Source organism: Gymnoscopelus braueri (genome assembly GCF_963280865.1).
Source record: "Gymnoscopelus braueri genome assembly, chromosome: 24".
In the NCBI taxonomy this organism is placed as follows: domain Eukaryota; kingdom Metazoa; phylum Chordata; class Actinopteri; order Myctophiformes; family Myctophidae; genus Gymnoscopelus; species Gymnoscopelus braueri.
Genome location: NC_137626.1, coordinates 24,797,669 through 24,803,594, shown reverse-complemented (window position 1 = coordinate 24,803,594; position 5,926 = coordinate 24,797,669). Strand labels below are relative to the sequence as shown.

The following is a 5,926-nucleotide window of genomic DNA, read 5'->3' as shown; positions in this document are numbered from 1 at the left end:
TGATGTTTGTTCTATAAAGCCATAGATCTTTGTGTTGGATGATGCGCTCATCCAATCAAATGAAGCATATTTCTACAACCCACAGTGTTAGAGTTAATATGAATGACAAAATGCTTACTTAATCAACATTTCTTTTTATTTGCTGTCATTTTTATAAAGGCCAATCATTATATTATGCTTTGAGCAAGGCCAGTAGCATCTCTTTACATCCCACCCTGTAAGCATAGGTAATAATGACAAACAAAGACATTCCTTAATTCCTCTTATTTTCTATTGATTTCTGGACAATGGACACAATGGACAATCTCTATTGACTGTCAATGGGTTTAATGTCCAAACTAATAATTAATGACAACATTTACTCTTTTCTAAACATAAAGCAACAGTCATTGAGTTTTAGAAGCATTTAGAAGACAAGCAGCTCTCTGCCTCTGACACTGTGACAGTATTAATGACAAACAAACAATGACATCACTTAACATCAAATGCGTTTATTTGCTTTTTTGTTCCTTCTATAAAGGCATACATTTTCAGAAGTGCTGTGTGAACAGCTCTCTAGTTCCCACACTGTGTCCTGGTGATTTCAGTGGGCTGTGTGTTTCCCTCATGGTCCACCTTGCAGGTGAACACCTCACCCTGCTCCCACAGTGCCTTGCTCAGGGTCAGGGTGCTGCTGCGGCCGCAACGGCCGTTCTTCTCCACCTCCTCTGAGGTCAGGACCCCGTCCGTCACCTGCTTCCCGTCCACCTCCCAGCTCACCTGGGCACCCGGGGGGTCGTAGCCACTGAGCAGGCATGCAAGGGTGGCCGAGTCCCCAGCAGAGAGCTGCTCAGATGACGGAGGATGCAGAGAGACAGAGGGCCTGACCAAGACACCAGCTGTACAGAAAAAAAAACGTGACTTTGAACGTACAGCTGGCATAGAATCACATACAGTAAAACAAGTACAAACTTAAGTACACAAAACTAAGACATACAGTTCTATTAACTTTAAATGTATGTGGCATCTACTGTAACACAAGCATATACTGCACATGACTGTGGACTACTACAAAGTGACAGACTAATAAATACAGAGGGAACAAAGGCAATACATTAACACCATCCAACATCAAAGTAGTGTAAATAACAGTAGATAAAGCTACAGTGCACAGAAAGAGACCGTCAATTATATTAACTGAATAACTAGCATGTACTGTAGATTAGAGCCAGATTATATATTTTTTACTTCACTGACACTATAAATTTGCAATTTCTTAGAGTTTTATATTAAATAAAGCAGCACTATATATGTAACCTTTTTAGATAAATAAAATGTAATTTTATCCAATCTGTATGGTAGAGTATGTTAATACAATATAACTTATACAATTGGGGTGGTCTTGGTCCCTGCTCTTCTATTGAGACATTTAGATCTTGTCAAAGGCCATGTCTCACCTAGACACAGGATCTGACACAAATTTTGACCTGCTGAAAAAATTCAGCACTTGCACATGGGATACCAGGTTCAAATTCGGGGTAGAAGGGGAAAGTTACATATGCAGCTTTAACTAATGTAAAAGAAATGATACATAAAAGGGATTATTATTCTATTATCATCACAGACCAGAACTATTAAATTTGTAATACAAATAAATAAGGATATTGACATAATGAATAATCTATCATGTACGTTTAAGTAAGGACTCAGCTCTTGTTCACACTGATATTACACTGTTGTTCCATTAAGTTGAAAACATTACTTAACCTATTGTAATGCTGTACTGATAATAATTCAACGTTTCTAAATACAAAACTGTAAATATTACAGGTATTTTGCTTATTGAAGTAAAATTCATGCCAACAAAATCTATATAAATTGACTTCAACTGTTTTGGATCAAAAGCATTCAATCACATTTTTAGAACAAATTCTAACACAGGCCAGTAATCAACAAACTATGAAGGTAAATGGAACAAGATCGTTAATACTTACTTTTGACAATGACTTTGGTGCCGCCACCGAAAGGCCACCACAGTGATACAGTCTGGTAAACCGTCGTACAAAAACCTCCTTTCCACTTGAGTGACTCCACTCAGCCTCCTCTCGCACAATATAGGCTAGAGTGTTAATATATTGACCAATATATTGAGTAGTTTCTATATGTGCTTGCAGTTGCACGCACGCACGTGTAAGCGAACGCGCACACACATGCACGCACGCACGCATGTGTAAACGCACGCACACGCACACCCACAGGATTCCTTGTGGTATTCTGTTGTCCATCAATCAGTTGGTTCTCTAATCCACTTAAAGGTTCCAGAACCTTTTTTATAGATAAACCCCAAATTCTGTCTCATCCAGGAACACAGGCTGGTTAACACACCACAGTACTTTTGTCAACAATCCAAATAGCAACCAGTTGGGTTCCTGGTCCATTCTCCCACATACGTCCCAAAAACCATCTTCTGATCCATGTGTGGTTGCTTCAGCCATGAAAACGGAGTCCTGGTTCCTTGTAGTGAGTATTGCAGCTTTTTGTAAATCCAGTGTAGTCCAGGGTTGGCCCAGGCTTCTGCACAAATGCAGGAGCCATCCAGTGTCAAATCAGCATTTACGGGTACCAACACAAATCCATAGAAGACCCAAGCCTTCTTGTGGGTCCTGAACATGCTGTACACATACTTCCATCCATCTTTCTATGTATTTGTCTATGAATCTAATTTAATTATTTGTTCATCTGTTTATCTGTCCATCTTTAAAAGGAGTCAAAGCTATTCAGCCAGACCAAAAATGACATCTGATCCTTTGAGTTCTTCATATTCTATGAATCTTATGTCATATAGTGATAATGACAGGTCCCATTGAGTTGTTCCAGTCACTTCCTCTTTAATTGAGGGAGGTTTTTGTACGATGCTGTATCACTGTGTGAACACACAGCTACCACTTGGACAGTGTAAACTCTGACAGTAGTAAACACCTCTATCTTCTGCCTGGACTCCACTGATGGTCAGCGTGAAGTCTGTCCCACTTCCACTACCACTAAATCTGGCCGGAGTTCCTGACTGAAGTGTCTTTGTGTCATAAATGAGGAGTTTAGGAATTTCTCCAATCCTCTGTTGGTACCAGTACACACAAGGAGGGTTGCAGTCATTATCGTTTCCCCAGCTAGTACGACGAAGACTCAGTCTGCATGCTAGACTCACTGTGTCACCTACATTAACAGCTTTCACTGATGGTGTCTGAGTCACTGTGATCTGGCCCCATATTTCTGGAAACAAATAAATATATGAATATAAAAAAAATATATAAACAAATAGATAATAAATATAATAAGACAGAGAGAAGGAAAGACAATAGAATAGACCTTACCTTGAATGCACAAAGCACATGTCAAGATGAAGATGGTAGTCAAAGACATGGTGTTGGATGCTGTAATCACAAGAAACAACCTTCAGTCATGAAGGGCCCAGCTTGCAGAGCTATATACTACGCCTCCTTGAGCACTGAAGTGTGTCCTTCAAACAAAGTGTCCTCTATGCAAATCATCTTCCTGAAGAAACTCAACTAGTGTGAAGGATGATAAGGGATGGGGCAGAACATCACATGGAACAAGATTTTAAAACATAATTTCATAACCTGTTGAATTGTAGGTAGCCATATAAAAAGATGAATGTAGAATCTTACAACAAACCACATCATACTATACAATTATTATCTCCGCCAGGCGGAGATTTTGCATTCACCTGTGTGTGTGTGTGTGTGTGTGTGTGTGGGGGGGGGTGCGCGCGCTTTGTTTTGTACCCCAAAAAATGACCTCTTGACCATGACAGTGAAAAAACGATTGTTTGTGGGAATCTGAGAGTGGCATGGACTTTTAGAGAGAGAGAGAGAGAGAGAGAGAGAGAGAGAGAGAGAGAGAGAGAGAGAGAGAGAGAGAGAGAGAGAGAGAGAGGCAGTTGATTCTATTAACTTTCATTATCACATTTAAATGTGGTATCTACACAAGCATCTACTGCACATGACTGTATTCTACTGCTGCATAAACACAGACTAGTAAATACAGTTGGAACAAACATTGATTACATTATCATCAATGTCTTAGCTGATCCATGTTGCTTTAGTCATGATAACTGGATCCTAGTTGCTGTGCTGTACACATAAACACATAAACTCCATTTCAGTTCAGTAGTAACAGTGGATCTTGGCGTGATTTCACACTGGCCATCGGTGGAGTTCTCTATGAAGATACAGGAGTTTATTACTGTAAGACTTTACACTGCATCTGAACAAAATGTGTTCATGTAGTGATGAAGAACCATATAAAAAACCTCCCTCACTGCCCATTCTAGCCATTTCTTCTTGATTCACTTTTTTGTTCAATTATCTGCTGCAGGTGCCCAAGTAAAAAGTAAGGGGAAAAAAGAAATGTGAGTAGTTATGTAGAATTTTTTAAGATAAAACTGATATATATTATATCAATTACTTCTGGAACCTCCTTGGCACACACCAGACAGTGGATGGAGCTGAGGAAGAAATACCAGCAGTCCTTACAAATCTCAGCATCAATGATGGTCCCTTTACATTCAAGGAGTTCACCATGGCCAAATCCACTCTGAAGTGCTGGGCCAGACGGCAATGTCTCAGAGTTCGTTAAGAACTGCAATCTAATGGATACTGACTCCAATCTATTGGATAAATACTGGTGAGCTGGCCAGATGTACAGTATGGAGGATTGAGATGACTGGAGACGCCGCTAGAAGGCTCATCCGAGGATGATAGTGGTAGAAATTATAAATGTAGTATCCTTTTCATAGAGAACATTTAATAGGGCCAATCAATTAGCATTATTCAACATATCAATTGGCTGTGTCAAAATCCCAGATAAAACCTTTCAATCTGTTTGATCTATTCTAAGCTAACTTGTCTCTTATGATACGATACCTTCTTCTCTTCATTGAAACTAAATTCCCAGAAGGTAAAAGATAAAACAAAATCTAGTGTGTGACATGATTGAAGATGTTTAATTTTGATATACGTGTATATTTGGCACATTTTCTGAACATGCACTTTGACAACAATTCAACCTGGACCACTGATTTCTTTGTCAATCCATCTTTCTATGTAACTGTCTATGAATCTACATACGTATGTATGTACTTCTTCTCCATCCTCCAAAGTTCCAGGCAGAGCAAAAATTACATCTGATTGTGAATCCGGCTTTGACTTCTTCATATTCTATCAATCTTTTATCACATAGTCCCATTGAGTTGTTCCAGTCACTTCCTCTTTAATTGAGGGAGGTTTTTGTATGACTCTGTATCGCTGTGTGAACACACATTTATGACCATCACAATGAAAGCTCTGACAGTAGTAAAAACCTTTATCTTCAGCCTGGACTCCACTGATGGTCAGCGTTAAGTCTGTCCCACTTCCACTACCACTAAATCTGGACAGAGTTCCTGACTGAAGGGTGTTTGTGGAATAAATGAGGAGTTTAGGAACTTCTCCAAACTTCTGTTGGTACCAGGACACACAAGGAGGGTTGCAGTAACTAGTTCTACCCACACTAGTACGAAGACTCAGTCTGCATGCTAGACTCACTGAGTCTCCTACATTAACATCTTTCATTGGAGGAGTCTGAGTCACTGTGACCTGGGGCTGACCCATGCATGTTTCTGGAAACAAACAAATATACAAGGATATATTAATATATAAAAAAAGATATAAACAAATCAATATACGGTAATCAGACAGACAGAAGGGAAGACAATTACCTTGAATGCACACGGTACATGCCAAGAAGATGGAGGTCAAATACATGGTTTTGGAAGTCATCACAAGGAACAAGCTTTAGGGTTCAACTTGCACAACTATATAAACTCTCCCTGCGCACTGAACTGTGTCCCTCAAACAAAGTCTCCCCTCTATGCAAATCATCTTCCTGA

The 5,926-nt window shown here is 39.5% G+C and overlaps 1 long non-coding RNA gene across 1 annotated transcript; it reads right to left on the bottom strand.

The window, feature by feature from the left end:
• Window positions 1-330: 330 nt before the first annotated feature.
• LOC308080943 lies at window positions 331-3,465 on the bottom strand. The gene is made up of 3 exons (XR_013932766.1): window positions 3,351-3,465; window positions 1,974-3,249; window positions 331-878 (listed from the first exon to the last, which is right to left on the bottom strand). It is a non-coding gene; the product is annotated as an uncharacterized lncRNA (long non-coding RNA).
• Between the last annotated feature and the right edge of the window lie 2,461 nt (window positions 3,466-5,926).